This window comes from Myotis nattereri, assembly GCF_964212035.1.
Source record: "Myotis nattereri genome assembly, chromosome: 8".
NCBI classification, from domain to species: Eukaryota; Metazoa; Chordata; class Mammalia; order Chiroptera; family Vespertilionidae; genus Myotis; species Myotis nattereri.
The window spans coordinates 56548331-56565433 of record NC_138083.1 but is presented as its reverse complement, the minus strand read 5'-3'; the positions used below and the strand labels follow the sequence as shown (position 1 = coordinate 56565433).

The 17103-nt window shown below is 44.9% G+C and overlaps 1 long non-coding RNA gene and 1 pseudogene across 3 annotated transcripts in view; one reads left to right on the top strand and one right to left on the bottom strand.

The window, feature by feature from the left end:
* Positions 1-17103, bottom strand: part of LOC308523475 — a 59433-nt gene that overhangs the window by 24599 nt on the left and 17731 nt on the right. For both annotated transcript variants that reach the window (XR_013996345.1, XR_013996346.1), the window contains exon 2: positions 10883-11525. This is a non-coding gene — a long non-coding RNA (uncharacterized lncRNA). The remainder of the gene's footprint in view (positions 1-10882; positions 11526-17103) is intronic.
* Positions 9086-10832, top strand: LOC308523472 (cyclin-K-like; annotated as a pseudogene). Its single transcript has one exon. The product of its transcript is annotated as a cyclin-K-like (transcript).

Sequence of the window (17103 nt, the reverse complement as noted above, 5' to 3'; positions counted from 1 at the left end):
AGCCTAACAATGGCTGAGGGAACTTCCTGGTCAGGTGACCCTCAGGGCAGCTTCATAGAACCATAAGCAAAAGGTTCCTGAGTTCCTGGACAAACAGGTAAGTGACTGAGCAGGAGCCATAGTCCCAGAGCAGACAGGGTGTGAAACGAGGAGGAGGAGGGTATGATCCCACAGACATGACAGAAAACCACAAGGACCATGAAGACTAGAAAAGACAAACTTCTACTCAGGAAAATGTCGCAAGGACGGAAGCCGGTGTCCACCTCTTCCCTCAAGACGGTATTTAAGCCAGTGACCCAAAAACTTAGCTCACCTCCAAAGACAAGGGGTGAAGGAGAGGAGTGGGGGGAAACTTGCATTCATTGGGTTTAAAACTACTAGCGACATTTAAGTCCAGAAGTAACTGAGCTACCTTGAGTTGACAAAATAACTTTCTACTCTCTATGGAAATTGGCATGTCCTGACTATGGAAGAAATGTACGTATCTGGAAAGCTGAATATTCTAACTACAGAATTTAAACTTGCCAAATGTAAAATGGGTGTGCTAATACCTATCTCACAGAATTACTGCCAGTTTTAAGTGAGTCCAATACAAAAAGCACCTAGCACAGTGTCTGGCTCATAAGATGCAGGGAAAGATCTGAAGTCCTTTTCCTTCCTGCTTCTCTCTGGTTCAGCTCAGGATATAACAGGGTTTTGGTCATCCCAGACAATCATATGGCCCAGGAGAGTGCGTGATCAGTTTTATGTATAGACAAAAGTGGTAGTTCCTACAGAAGCAGGGTTGGCTCCACCCACAGAGAAGATGAGACCCCATGTAGAAAGCAGAGAAGTAGTGTTTTTAAAAAAGCTGGGCTGTTAAGTAACTCAACCCACCTAGGGACTTTGTAGTCTATGAGTCAAGACTCAGGGAATTACTGAATGTCCTCTCCAGCACTGTATTTGGAAGAGATTTCAGGAAGAAGGGAGCAGGGAGTGGTTTATGTTTTTCCATGCTTATTCTAGACAAGAAGTCAGCATACTACAGCCTATGGGCCACATACAGCTCACTGTCTGTTTTTATAAAGTTTTATTGGAACACAGCTGTGCTCATTGGTTTATGTGCTGTCTGTGGCTGCTTTTGAACTACAAGGGCAGAGCTGAAAATATTTACTATCTGTTTCTTTACAGAAATTTGCCAAACCCTGTACGAGACAGTAATAACTTATCCGTCTATAGTGCTTAGAAAGCAGGTCATACATATAATTTCATTTATCTCAGAAAAACATCTCAATGGATGAGTATATTTCATCAGAGTATCGCAGTGTCACTATGTTTCCTACTTCACAAAATGCAGAAGCTAAGGCTCCAGGTGTTAATGGACTTGGCACTGAGTAGCAGAAGGGTCCTCAAACCCAGCACTGTTTCCATCCCACTGTCCCGCCACTCTCCCTATAAGAACAATGTCCTTAATGTGACCTGATAGAAGTCTGAAGGGCACACAGAACCATCCTGAGGAGCTTTAAAAGCAAGATCATACTTTCAATAACCTCTCTTCTAAGAGGTCTCCAACAATAGCACCAATCATCAGAAATGTTGCCCTGTGGCTACCTTAGAAGTGCAAAGCATGTGGAAGCAGGTGTGGCTCAGTGGTTGAGCATTGACCCATGAACCAGGAGGTCACAGTTTGATTCTGGTCAGGGCACATGCCGGCTTTGGGGCCTCGATCCCCAGTAGGGACATGCAGGAAGTAGACTATCAATGATTCTCTCGCATCACTGATGTTTCTATTCCTCTCTCCCTCTCCCTTTTTCTCTCTGAAATCAATAAAAACATATCTTTTTTAAAAGTGCTCACCCAATCTAAGGCCACATGAAGGTCCATGCCAATGGATATAAGGTTGATCGCCATGACCTTGAGGTCATGCAACATGTGTCCCAAGCTGCAAAAGAAAATATCTTACTTATATCACCCCAGACACGTTCTAAAAATAGCATGTCACGATATGGTTGTCAAAAGGTTAAGAACATAATTCTCATAGAAATATACACTGAGTGGCCAGATTATTATGATCACCCCATCAGTACTTCGTTGGGCCACCTTTTGCCTTCAATACTGAGGCGATTCTTCTTGGCATTGATTCCATGAGATGTTGAAAGGTGATGCGAGGAATCTGACACCATGCCTAATGAAGAGTATTGTCCAGTTCTGTGAGATTTGATGGTTGTAGAACCAGCTGCCTGATGGCTCTTCTAACTTTGTCCCACAAATGCTCAATTGGATTGAGATCTGGTGATTGTGGGGGCCACCTAAGCAAGGTAAAGTCTCCCTCATGTTTTTGAAACCACTCCTGCAAAATACGAGCACCGTGGCATGGCGCATTGTCTTGTTGAAAGAAGCCATCTCCATTGGGATACACCATCAACATGATAGGATGAACTTGATCAGCAATGATACTTAGGTATGCTGTACTATTCAGATGTTTATAATAGTCTGGCCCTCTAGCAACTTCAGCGTGAAATTATAGCTAACTTGCCTACAAATGTTAGGTGGTAATAATAATCTGGCCAGTGTATAGTGGGCACATGTTATTAACGAACTATAGAAATGATCCCTGAAAGTATAGTCTTTGGGCACATGTTATTAATGAAGAAAGTAGCAGGATGGAAAAACTGGTTCAAAGAAGTACACAAGTCGTGAGTGTATATATAGTCAGTAAAAAAACAAAAAAAAAAAGTTGCTGGCATGAATGTTTATAGCAGTTTTATTCATAATTCCAAAAACTGGAAGCAACAAAGATGTCCTTCAGCAAGTGAATGGATAAACTGTGGTACATCCATGCATGGAATATTATTCAGTGACAAAAGAAATGCACTGTCAAGCCACAAAAAAACATGGAGGAAACTCAAACGCATATTGCTAAGTAAAAGACTACATACTATATGATTCCAATTATATGACATTAGAGGCCTAGTGCACAAAATTTGTGCACGGGGAGAAACCAAGATGGCGGCATAGGTAAACACCAGAGTTTGCTGCCTCAAACAACCACTTCAAAAATACAACTAAAAGACGGAACGGACATCATCCAGAACCACAGGAAGGCTGGCTGAGTGGAAATTCTACAACTAGAAGGAAAGAGAAAAGCATACCGAGACTAAGAGGAGGCTCAGTATGGAAGTAAAATACTAAGGTGCGGAGGTGCATGCGGAGCGGGCTGAGGGCGTGGTTGTCGTTTTCAATTGGGAGGGAGTCTCAGGCTCTGAGCTCCAGTTCTGGGCGAGTCTCTAGGGACCCAGACTCATACGGGAGAAGCGGGACTGTCTGGCATCGGTCGGAACTCGAGGGCAGCTTTCTCTCTGAGGGGCTTGCAGCGATTACCAGGATACTGAGAAGCAGAGCCTCTGAGGGCTGGACTGAGAGCAGCCATAACTGCTAGCCCCGCCCTGTTGATCCCGTGGGACCCGCCCCACCCCGCCCAAGCCCTGCAGGGAGGCTTTTGCTGGATAGCCTCAGGCAAAGGCTAGATTAGCACCTCCCTAGAGATCAAGGAGCCACCCAGAGTAGGACCATCCAGTTTGCAGCTCCATGGAACCATGAAGGACACACTCAGGGGGCAGACTCAGTGAGCACCAAAGCCCCACTGAAGCAAGTCTTGCCCCAGAGGGGTGTTTCCAGCACAAAAGTTCTCCCACTGCAGACACAGCTGATTCTCACAGCCAGTTGGCCTGGAGGTCAATTCCTCCCAGTGATAACTACAACAATCAAGGCTTAACTACAACAAGACTGTGTACAAAAACCACAAGGGGGTGCGCCAAGAGTGTCCTCCTCAGGTAATTGGGAAGGCTGAACCACTGGACACTCAGCACAGAAAACCACTTTATCAACACAGGAAAGCATAAAAAATGAGGAGACAAAGAAAAAGGACACAAATGACAGAAATGGAGGAAAGCAAACTACTGGATATAGAATTCAAAACCACACTTTTAAGGTCTTTCAAGAATTTTCTAGAAACTGCCAATAAACTTAATGAGATCTACAAGAAATCTAATGAGACCCTCGAGGTTGTGATAAAGGACCAACTAGAAATTAAGCATACACTGACTGAAATAAAGAATATTATACAGACTCCCAACAGCAGACTAGAGGATTGCAAGAATCAAGTCAACGATTTGAAATACGAAGAAGGAAAAAACACCCAACCAGAAAAGCAAAATGAAAAAAGAATCCAAAAATACAAAGATAATGTAAGGAGCGTCTGGGACAGCTTCAAGTGTACCAACTTCCGAATTATAGGGGTGCCAGAAGATGAGAGCAAGATATTGAAAACCTATTTGAAGAAATAGTGACAGAAAACTTCCCCTACCTGGTGAAAGAAATAGACTTCCAAGTCCAGGAAGCGCAGAGAACCCCAAACAAAAGGAATCCAAAGAGGACCACACCAAGACACATCATAATTAAAATGCCAAGAGCAAAAGACAAAGAGAGAATCTTAAAAGCAGCAAGAGAAAGAAAGTCAGTTACATACAAGGGAGTACCCATAGGAATGTAAGCTGATTTTTCAAAAGAAACTTTGCAGGCCAGAAGGGAGTGGCAAGAAATATTCAAAGTGATGAATGCCAAGAACCTACAACTAAGATTACTTTATCCAGCAAAGCTATCATTCAGAATTGAAGGCCAGATAAAGAGCTTCACAGATAAGAAAAAGCTAAAGGAGTTCATCACCACCAAACCAGTATTATATGAAATGCTGAAAGGTATCCTTTAAGAAGAGGAAGAAGAAGAAAAAGGTAAAGATACAAAGTATGAGCAACAAATACACATCTATCAACAAGTGAATCTGAAAATCAAGTGAATAATCTGATGAACAGAATGAACTGGTGATTATAATAGAATCAGGGGCATAGAAAGGGAGTGGACTGGCTATTCTTGGGGGGGGGGGGGAAGGATGAGGGGGATACAGGAAGAGACTGGACAAAAATCGCGCACCTATGGATGAAGACAGTGGATGGGGAGTGAGGGAGGAAGGTAGGGTGGGAACTGGGTAGAGGGGAGTTATGGGGGGAAAAAAGAGGAACAACTGTAATAATCTGAACAATAAAGATTTAATTAATAAAAAAAAAAAGAAAAAATATTTGTGCACGGGGTTGGGGGGCAGGTCCCTCAGCCCAGATTGCAAGAGGGTGTAGGCCAGGCCAAGGGACCCCACCAGTGTATGATTGGGGTCAGGGAGGGACATGGGAGGTTGGCCAGCTGGGGAGAGACCATGGGAGAGCTCCAGGGCGTATCCGGCCCTTCTCACTTAGCCCTGATCGGCCAGACCCCAGCTGCAAGCTAATCTATTGGTCATAGTGTCTGCCCCCTGGTGGTCAGTGCATGTCATAGCGAGTGGCTGAGCAGCCTTAGCCTATCAGTAACATATTACACTTTGATTGGTTGAATGGCCAACCGGACACTTAGCATATTAGGCTTTTATTATATAGGAAGGAGGATTCTGGAGAAGGCAAAACTTCAGAAACAGTAAAAAGGTCAGTGGTTTCCAGGAGAGAGGGGAGAGGAGACAGACGATAGGTGAAGGTTAGAGGATTTTTACAACAGTAAAACTGTTTGAAACTGTAATGGCAGATACATGACATTACACATTTGTCAAAACCCTTATACACTTATATGCATAGCTCATGGACACAGACAATAGGGTGGTGAAGGCTTGTGGGGATAGAGGCTGGATGGAGGGGGGTAAAGTGGAGAAAATGAGAGACATCTCTAATACTGTCAACAATAAATATATATATAATTTGTACCTATGTGTGGTGATGGACGTTAACTAGGCTTATAATGGTAATCAATTTGCAATGTACACAAATAATCAAATCATTATGTTCTACATCTGAAACAAATATAATAGTATGTCAATATCTTAGTTAAAATGTTTTTTAAATAATGCTGAGCAAAATAAGCCAGACACAAAAGAGCACATGCTGAATGATTCCATTTATATAATGTTAGAAAATAGGCAAAACTAATCTGTGAGGTTTGAAGCCAGGATAATAGTAACTCTAGGGTGGGGGAAGTAGCAACTGGAAGGGGATACAAGGGAGGGCTTCTGATGGCTCTTAATGTCCTGTTTATCTATCTGGGTATTAGTTTCAAGGATGTGTTCACTGCAAGAATTCATTAAACTATATATTAATGAGTTTTGTACTTTGATAGGTGTGTTACACTTTAATAAAAAATATTACATGAGCTAAAAAAAAACACAACACCATAGAACTTTACAGCACAGAGTGAATGTTAATGTGTGCAAAATTTTCAAAAGTCATTTATAAGATTGGCAGGTCTAGGAAGGAAGGCAAACTATGATGTGAGAATCTGTATTATTCGTGTACTAGAGGCCCAGTTCATCAATTCGTGCATGAGTGGGGTCCCTAGGCCTGGCCAGCGATCGGGGCTGATCGGGGGGGCTGGCCTGCGGGGGGGGAGAGACCACGGGAGGTTGGCCCCAGCAGCAAGCTAACCAATGCCGATTCCGTGAGGAATCAGGCTCCCTCCTCCCTCCTGTCTGGGTCCGGGGTATGGGTGAACCAGATTCAGGGCTGTCAGGGCCCCAGCAGCAAGGTTTGGGTCAGTGCACATCATAGCTACTGGCTGGTCTTTCGGTCATAATGGTTGCTTAGGCTGTTTTATTTATATATATTAGAGCAACTTCACTGAAGAAGGAAGGGGAAGGGTACTGGCCTAAGTAGCTTTGGAAATGACTGGAGTCTGCATGACTGAAGGCAAAGGAATCGAACTGCACTCTAGCAGATAATATGGGTTCCCATCAGGGCACAGATTAACAATTCTGATACTACTCAGCATATATCCTGGAACTGAATAAGGGAGTGGATGGTGGCTAGTGGGATACAGGTTTCTCACTCTTGAAGAGAGGATTTATAGGTAAGAAAGGGGAGGAGGCCAGAATGAACCAGGTGATTAGAGTTGGCGACATCGGTCTTAATACTAGAGGCCCGGTGCACAAAATACGTGCACAGAAGGGGGGTGTCCCTCAGCCCAGCCTGCACCCTCTCACAATCCAGAACCCCTCAGGGGATGTCTGACTGCCAGTTCAGTTGGACATCCCTCTCACAATCCAAGACTGCTGGCTCCTAACCGCTCACCTGCTTGCCTGCCTCATCACCCCTAACACTCTACCTGCCTGCCTTATCGCCTTAAAAACTCTACCTGCCTGCCTCATCATCCCTAACCACTCGCTTGCCTGCCTGATTGCCCCTAACCACTCGCCTGCCTGACTCATCGCCCCTAACCACTCACCTGCCTGTCTGATTGCCCCAACCACTCTGCCTGCCTGACTCATCACCCCTAACCATTCGCCTGCCTGCCTCATTGCCCCTAACCCCTCTGCCTGCCTGCCTGATCATCCCTAACTGCTTGCCTGCCTGCCTCTACCCCTAACTGCTTGCCTGCCTGCCTGATCGCCCCTAACTGCTCACCTGCCTGATCGCCCCTAACCATTTGCCTGCCTGCCTGATTGCCCCTAACCGCCTCTGCCTCGGTCCCCGCCCCCGCGGCTTTGTCTGGAAGGACATCTGGGAGGTCGTTCAGCTGTCCGGTCTAATTAGCATATTATGCTTTTATTATTATAGATGGTTATAGATGGTTACATATAGAACTATTCAAAGACAGTGTACACACACAGGGGTTAATATATGCACATAAATTTCTGTGCTCTCTTCTGAGAGGGCCTAAGAGAAACAACTCCCAACTAGAAACAAATATACCCAGCGTGCAGTATCCAGGAATCCATATAAATATGATACAAATAAGTGACTGAATTAATAAGTGGGGAGAAGAGACAAATCTCCCATGAAGAAGTCCAAATAATTTATGTGGCTCCTCCACCTCCAAGGAGGGGGAGCAAAACTCCTTAGGAATGGATTACATATAGTGACTTCCTCTCAAAGACAACAGAGTGGAAAGGGAGAAGAAAAAAGTAAGTTTATAGTGGAGAAACCTGACAAATGCTGCCTCAGCCAGGTGATCAAGGCTAATATTAGTATTCATAACATGTACCCTCTTGATATGATGTAATGAAAATAGGACTTCACTTCTATGGTCTGTTTCCCAAAAGCCCGACACCACCATCAAGCACGGCCCTGATGGACCCTTTGATGCAGCCCTTCAACTCGCTGACGCTTCGGGAAGCCTGTCGCCAATGACGCCGCCTGCTAGCCAGATCAACAAGGACAACCAAACCCCCGGCTTGAGGACAGCTGAAATCCCTTGACTGAAGAGGCCAGCAACCTTCTACAGGAACAAGGCTCCTTGTGCACTCCATCCACTATGTTTATAGCTATGCTTGCTATCATTGCTTGTCAGTCTACTTCTGAGTTTTAAACAACCCAATCCGAGAGGTGGCTGCTGATTTACATGTGCTATCATTTAAAAAAATAAAAAGGGGAGAATTTGGCGGAAGCCAGTCCATCCTTGCTGCTTGACACAGTCGCTGCAGGGAAGAAACATCTGCATAGCATATGTTTCAAGGGACCTAGCGTATATGGCATACTGTTCTTAATATGTTTGCTCACCTTCTTGGCACTATGTGTTTTAACCAAGGTCACCTCTCCGAGAAAGGTTGTTTCCCCAGGTAGGGATTTTTCCCTGAAGTTAGGGAGGGAATAAAACCCCTTAACTAAATGCCAGGCAGGTAATCACTTTAACTACGAACAATCACCCTTAAGCTACATAATCTTACTCCCTGGAATGGAGATAAGAAACCTAACCTTTGGAATAGAAATTGATAGGATTAAAATCAACTGGTATAAATACAGATGTAACAAGACAATAAAAAACAGAACGTGGCTGGAGATCCTGGCTAGAGATCCTGGCTAGGCTGCTGATCAACTGAATGCTGTCTCCGTGTCATTCCTTCTTCGCCAACTCCGTCCACACCTTTGGGGACCCCTGGACCTGCTGGGATTGGACCCCAACAAGGATCCCACGTCCAAGATGGCCACGGTCGGCAAGGAGAGATGTTGCTGAGGGACTTACCGGAGGCGGGGTAACATTTTCAGAGAATCTTTTGAAAAGAACAAGTCTACTTCAATAAATGAAGGCGAATAAAGAAAATTCAAGCCCTTCAGTAACCCCAGCAAACCTGGACCACACAAAACCATGTTGGTACTGGGATAAGAAAGACTTGGCTCATACACCCTCTCAGCTAGAAGGACTTGACCCAGCCACTGAGGCCAGGTACCGCTGAGAGGGGGCTCGGTTCATCTTTGATGTGGGCACACGTTTGGGACTACACTATGATACCCTGGCAACTGGAATAATTTATTTTCATCACTTCTACATGTTTCATTCCTTTAAGCAATTTCCAAGATATGTAACAGGAGCTTGTTGTCTCTTTCTGGATGGGAAAGTAGAAGAAACACCCAAAAAATGTAAAGATAACATCAAAACAGCTCGTAGTTTATTAAATGATGTACAATTTGGCCAGTTTGGAGATGATCCAAAGGAAGAAGTAATGGTTCTGGAGAGAATCCTACTACAGACTATAAAGTTTGATTTACAGGTAGAATATCCATACCAGTTCCTACTCAAATATGCAAAACAACTCAAAGGTGATAAAAACAAAATTCAAAAGTTGGTTCAAATGGCATGGACATTTGTAAATGACAGTCTCTGCACTACCTTGTCACTGCAGTGGGAACCAGAGATCATAGCAGTGGCAGTGATGTATGTCACAGGACATTTGTGCAAATTTGAAATATAAGAATGGACCTCCAAACCCATGTATAGGAGATGGTGGGAGCAGTTTGTGCAAGATGTCCCTGTGGATGTTCTGGAAGATATCTGCCACCAAATCCTGGATCTGTACTCACAAGGAAAACAACAGATGCCTCATCACACGCCTCATCAGCTGCATCAGCCCCCATCGCTCAACCCCACACCACAAGTGCCACCAGTGCCACCATCACAGTCGGCTCCAGGCCCTGAACCACCGCAGCCCCCACAGAAGGACCCACAGACATCAACCCAGCTGCTGCCACCGCCACAGCAAGTCCAGCAGCCCAAGAAACCGTCCCCACAGCCTACTCCCCCCCCCCCGCCAGGTGAAGCAAGCCACGGTTGTTTCTCCCAAAGAAGAGAACAAAGCAGCAAAACCACCACCACCTAAAATTCCCAAAATAGAGACCACTCACCCTCCATTGCCTCTGGCCCACCCACCACCAGACCAGAAGCCTCCCCTCGCGACTGCCTTAGGTGAGGCTGAGCCACCAGGCCCTGTGGATGCCAGTGATCTCCCCAAAGTCCAGATTCCTCCTCTGGCCCACCCGGCCCCTGTGCACCAGCCACCACCGCTGCCATACCGGCCATCACCACCCTCCAGCTACATAACCAGGATGTCCACCACCAGCTCCTACATGTCTGGAGAGGGCTACCAGAGCCTGCAGTCCATGGTAAAGACCGAGGGCCCCTCCTACAGTGCCCTGCACCCTGCCTACGGGCCTCCAGCCCACCTGCCCTACTACCATGTCTACCCCCCCAACCCACCCCAACCACTGGTGCCCCCTCTCCCAGCCTGCTTCCTCCCACCTGCCATCCCACCCCCAACTTCCTGGTACCCTCCACCTCCACCCCTCTACAACCCTAACTTCCCGCCCCCACCCCCACGCGTGCCCCCCACCCAAGCCGTTCCACCTCACCCTCCTCTAGGCCTGGGCCTGCCTCCAGCTAGCTACCCACCTCCATCTGTCCCCCCTGGAGGACAGCCACCTGTGTCCCCACCCATCCCCCCACCAGGCATGCCTCCAGTCGGGGGCCTGGGGCACACAGCCTGGATGAGATAACCTGATGCCTTTATCCCCCCTTTGTTTTTTTAACAAGTTTTTCTAGTTACCTTGAAGGGTAGTTGAAGTGAGGAAGCAGCAGGGTACCTTGTATCATGCTGGGCAGTTGCAGTATGGGAAGACATGGACCAGGCCCGGGAGATGGATCAGATGGTCCTCCAGGCCTGGAGTGGGGACAGCCTCGGCAGTGCCCGGGCTGCCCGGTTGTGCTGGTGTTGGCTGAGGGCCGCGTCCTGCACTGGGTGACTATACTAGTGAAAATGTTAACCAGCCATATTGGCTCAATAAATAGCTTCCGTAAGGAGTGAATTTCCTTCTAGAAATCAGTGCCTATTTTTCCTGGATACACAGTTTTAAACAGTCCATTTCCATCTGAAGTCAAGTTGTCGTCATCACTTCCATTCCGTGTTTTCTTCCATGACACCCAGTCGGTCAGAAGAACCTTTTTGATTTAGAGATATTTACATCTTTGTATTAAAGTTATTTTGAAGGGGTTGCCTGGTTGGATGGCTTTTTTCTTTTCCCTCTGGGAAGAAGGGGAGGAATGTACTTGGGAAGTAATGTATGTTTACATCAATCTGCAAGTTCCTGTACATAGAGAGATATTTTTTAAGTGTATGTAACAACATACTGTGACTTCCATCTTTGTTACACAGGAGACTCCTTCAGTCAGTTATCCAAATAAAAGCAGTTCTGAAAAAAAAAAAAAAAAAAAAAAACAGGTGAGAAGATGTAAGTGAAAGGCCAGGGCAGTGATAAGGTTTTCTCAAACAAAACATTGGCATGAAAAGCTGTTGGGTGAATGAGGCAATTACCATGCATGCTTTCCTAGACACCACAAAAAAGTGTTAAACTCTAGCAGTGATCACATGATAATTTATTGCTTGCTTTTTTAACTGTTGTTTTGAGTATTTTGATCTCTTTAAGTATGTCACAAAAGTTCTAGCACACAAGAATGGGCTGGAGACTTAAGAGTTGAAAGTCACTGAGCCAGACTGTCAAAATGTCAAAGCTAAGAGAAAGCAAAAAAAAAGATGGAACCAGAGAGAGACTGATAGATTTCTAACCCTATATGAAAAGTCTCTACTTCAAGCGATTAGGCACAAGGCAAAAAGAAAACACAAAAAACCACACACACAAAACAAAAACCCAATTCTGTTCTGGGCCCACCCATGCCTATGATTACATTTGAAGAAGACAGCTCCTATATCGGAGAATTCATCTCCCACCAGCTGATACCAGAAGGGAGAAAAGAAGGGACAGACAAGCCCTGGTTAGTAGGGCTCAGTTAGTTGGAGCATGGTCTTGTACATTAAAAGGTGACAGGTTTGCCCTAACCAGTTCTGCTCAATGGATAGAGCTTCATCCCTCAGAATGAAGGGTCCTGGGTTCGATTCTAATCAAGGGTACCTCGGTTGCAGGCCCAATCCCCAGCCCTGGTTGGGGCACGTGCAGGAGGCAACGAAGCAATGTGTCTCTCTGATGTGTCTCTCTCACATCAATGTTTCTCTTTCTCTGTCTCTCCCCCTCCTTTCCACTCTCTCTAACATTCAGTGGAAAAATATCCTCGAGTGAGAATTAAAAAACATGGTGGGTTCCATCCCTGGTCAGGGCATGTTTGGGAGGCAACTGACTGATGTTCCTCTCTCACATTGATGTCTTTCTCTCCCCTCCTCTCTCTAAAAAATCAATTTTTAAAAATATTTTTACAAAAAGGGTGGAAGAAAAGCCTTTTTTCCCCCTACCTGAGCCTTAGACCATTGTCAGCGCTATAATTATATTACCCTTGCTGTTTATTTTGGTAATTTACCGGGGTAAGGTACATTGGATAATTAAAAAACTAAATTCAGTCAGTCACTTGCAAAAACATTCAACTGACTTATGTGTGGGCCAGTAAAGTGTGAAAGTCACACAGCATCCAAATTGTGGCCATGTGTGATTTGGCTTTTTTATTTTGGGGAAAGAAAATGGTTAAGCCTTAAGCGATAATATTTCTCTCTGTCGCTCTCACTCTGAGGGAATAATGAGTTCCTGCTGGTGACACAGTGGCTTGGGGAGGCAAGCAGCGAGGTGGTTTGGTGCACATCCAAAGCTGTGTGTGTGCCTTTACCATGAGACCTGGTTTTGTGTGAGGGACAGTTAGTGAACTTTGCTGAAACAGGGGCTGGGAGTGCTACGTGTTAACATACAGACTTTCCCCTGAGAGTCCTAAGCCCTTCTCGAACAGCTCGAGCACCCTTACAACTCCGATAGTCAACCACATAGGGCCTCCCTACTAGGTTCCAGATCCTGTGCCAGGTGCTGGGGATCTTTCTCGAGTTCCTTGGAAAGCAGTTCCCAAGATAAAGGTTTCATTTCCCTCCTGCACCAGCCATTCTAGATTTCACTCACCCTTGGCCAGTACTCCAGGCAGCCGAGGCTGCCTGCCTAATGGGCTGACCCAGACCTCAGCCCTGAGTCCTTAGCTGCCTTGGCCTTATCAAGCCATGGCTGTTGAAGGGTCCCATTTACCATTATCCCTGGGATGGAAGCACCAAGAGACACCAGGAGACACCCAAGTGAGTCCTCTAGGCTCCAGTCCACTCCTCCATACTTTCATTATGTGGAGCAACCCTACTCCTTGTGGTCATTATGGTCAATTTTGTCCACTAATGTAGTTCTCTCACTGACATGAAAAGCCTAAAATGACCTGGCAATAGTCACAGCTTCAAGTTCAATGACTGCCTGGTGTTTTCCTCATAGGAACCAGGACCTTTAATATGACAGAGCCTAGAGCTGCAAGCTTGAGAAGCAGTGATTGTGAGAGGATCCACACCAACTTCTACCCCTTGGTTCCTGTATTGGGGACATAGCAGCATAGCCACTGCCTCCGTGCATATACTGCACACTGGAGGACAGCACCCTAACACTAAAGGCCATTGCCCCAAGGCTCACACCCTAGCTGAGCCTTCAATAGTCTTTCCACTGTCCCTTTAGACTAGCTACTCCTGGGTGATCCGATATCTGGTGAGACCAGTGGCTCTTGTGTTCACTTGCCCACTGCCACAATGTTGTGCAGGATGCCACTTCAATAGGCCAGGAATTCTGTGAGCCTTTGGATGGTGGGTACTAATAGATCAGTGGTCAGGGCAAGTATTGAAATTACTCTGCCACCAAGTGGGTGGTCTGGTTTCCTCCAGGCTCATCATTAGCTGTCCACATCCACAAGATTTGATATCTTGTCTACCTCATTGTTGAGCGCTTCCTTTGCAGTGGGAGTTCTCTGGTGGGCATTAATATAAGATATACAAACTTTGTGCCCACAACCACAAGTTCATCATCATGCCGCTTCCCCGGGTTACCTTATCACAGACCTTCCAATCTGGTTCCTTGTGAGCCCTTACCAAGCAGCCAAGCCATTCACCCTTGTCCCAGAATTCATATCAATCTCTATCTCAGGCCACTTTTCCCTCTTTATAAAGTGAGCCACCAATTACACCGTTTGCATCTCTGTCCACTGAAAGAATTACTCTCACTAATTCTGTCAAGGTCACTCTGAGAGGGGCTATAATATGGCAGCTGTCCGTTTCCAGCCAGCACCAAGATTCCGTAATCTTTCTCGTCCACTGTGCTGGAAAATGGATGGTAGGTGGCTAACTTTCCTGCTGCAGTAAGTTCAGGGCAAAGATGTGATATGAGTGAGGATCTTTGGCACTTAAGTCTGTGTTTTCCCTTGACAACTCTCCCTGCCAAACCAGAGGGGAATGCATGCCCAGTGGGTGGTCACTACTACTGTAGCAACAGGCCAGAACATGACACCCTCTGCTGAGCAGATCAGAAAAATATCCATGCGCCAGACCCTACTCTGCCCACTTTTGGGGGCATACTTTAGGCTGCGGCTATTATTACCAGCTTGAATGCCATTGCTAGAGAAAAATGAAAAAACCACAATTTGGTTTAAGCCAATCCTGGCTCCCAAATTGTGTTCCAGCCCTCTGATTGGCATGCCTAGGAGAACAGAAAACTTAAGAAATCTGCAAGAGGTCTGCCTTGTGTTGATATTTTTCAGGGATTTAGAAGTTGCTGGATGCTTGGATGTATTGAGTTACTAATTTCCCTTCCTTTTTTCTAAAAGCTCACATGTTAAGGATTCATTTCTTAAAAACATGCCAAAAGGATAATTTTTGTCAGAGTTGAAATATTATTTTAAAATGTAAAATAAAGTCCCGATAGCAAATATTATCAATGTAGGCACTTGAATCTACATACAGCAACTTCAGAGGTATCGCCTTCTTTTGGTTTCAGGGTTTGAGAATGAGAGAGAGAGAGGAGAGAAAGAATTTTCAAATGTTTCTGAAGTGTTTATTTTTCTGAGATTCAGGTTTGCTTACTGGATGAGAACGGTCAATCCAGGACAGTTGGCAGCTCCAGGTAAAAATGTGCCTATATTTGTTTTTAGTTGTGTTATGATACCTTTCAAGCCAACGTTGCAGATTGGCAGTGCCCTGGAGAAGGGAGTGAACTGGGTAGCACCCACACCTCCCTTTAGGGAGGCCTCCATCAGAACCTGGAGCAGGGCCACACTGAAACTGACCCGCTACTCTGTGCTACACTGAGTCAGAGCAGCACCCTCAGCGCCCGTCTTCACTAGAGCCTCCTCTGGATAGGCCTGTCTAGGGGCAGGTACAGATTTGCTAAATGGTGTTTGTGTGTGTCCTAGGAAGTATCTTTTTCAAATCCATAATTTAGGTTGTTAGAATGGTGATAAAACAGTATGGAACCACCACCTGTTTTTACCATTTAGTGAAGGTGTAGGCCTTTTATTCCAGAAAAGTGCTAATCAAAAGTAAGGTATTCTGTCTTACGAAGTAGTGTGTAGTTAACCTGAAATTTAAAAAATATATATTTTCCAAAAGTAACAATAAATTATATTTCAAGAGAAACAGTTAAGTGCCTTGTGTATTATGAAACTCCTTTGATTAGTAAGTCACATTATTTAAGGGCTGTTGGAAGACCAACCTCTTACTGTACAAACTGCCAATTGATCATTTGGGAAAGGAATTGAAGGGTCAGGAAGAGCTTTTTGTCATACTAATGCATAAAGACACACAAAGCATGACCCAGATATGAAAAGGGGCCGGCACATTTAGCAGATGCCACTCATGGCTGAGCTGAGAAGGCTGCTGCTTGGGCGTTCTAATAACAAAGAAAATAACGGGGAATGGGTTGGGGGAAACACTGCCCAGGGTGAAACACCAAGGGAGACAAGGAGGATATGGGAGAAGTATGGCTCCAGAAAAAAAAGAAAAAAAGGAAAGAAAGAAAAACAGGATGCAAAAAGATTCCATTTTTCTAGCTTCTACCCTCCCCTCCCCATCCTGAAAATTTGAATCCAACTAGACAACATGGTTGACTACAAAAATCCACTCTATTTATTATGGTTATAGTTATAAGAGAATATATTAATTTGAATAATACTAGCTGCTAATAATAAACAGCCCTCAAAAAAGTACACACTTGCTGAAAGGCCATAGAAATTTATCTTTTTCCCATAATTCAGTGTGAGGCAAGAAAGGAACCCAGACTCCTTCTGTTTTGTGGCTGTCATTTCCTAGGGCCTTGTCCTCTTCTGCATCAAAACATTGGAAGGGGGAGAAGTATAAAGAGGGCACAACTGTCTCTTAAAAACTGTGGCTCAAAAGTGACATGTAAAATACTACTCACTAATCACTGCCTAGAAAAATCATGGGCATAGTTACAGTCTATGCCTACCTATAAGGGTGCAAGAAACATCGTCTCCCTCTGTGCCCAAGAAAAAGAAGAAATGGATTTTTTGGTGAACAGCTAGCCATCTATTTGAAAGCAGATAAATGCTTTCATCTTTGCATGAGTGCCCCTGATGTGCATGGCAGGTTTGTGATAAGTAAACGTTAGTGAAATAAATGAATGCTGGAGTGACTAGGGATAGCATACTACTACTACTAACTTACTGAGAGCTTACTATGTGCACCTTTCTAAGTTATTTACACATATCCTATTTAACCCTCAAAGTTTTGTGTACTTTTACAGATGAGAAAACTGATGCACAGAGATTAAGCAACTTACTGAAAGTCATTTATCTGTTAAGTGGCAAAGCTGGATTTGGGATTCAGATGCTTCATTCTTACCACTATGTTTTGCTACCTCCCCGAGTATAACTTTTTTTTTAAAATATATTTTATTGATTTTTTACAGAGAGGAAAGGAGAGAGACAGAGAGTTAGAAACATCGATGAGAGAGAAACATCGATCAG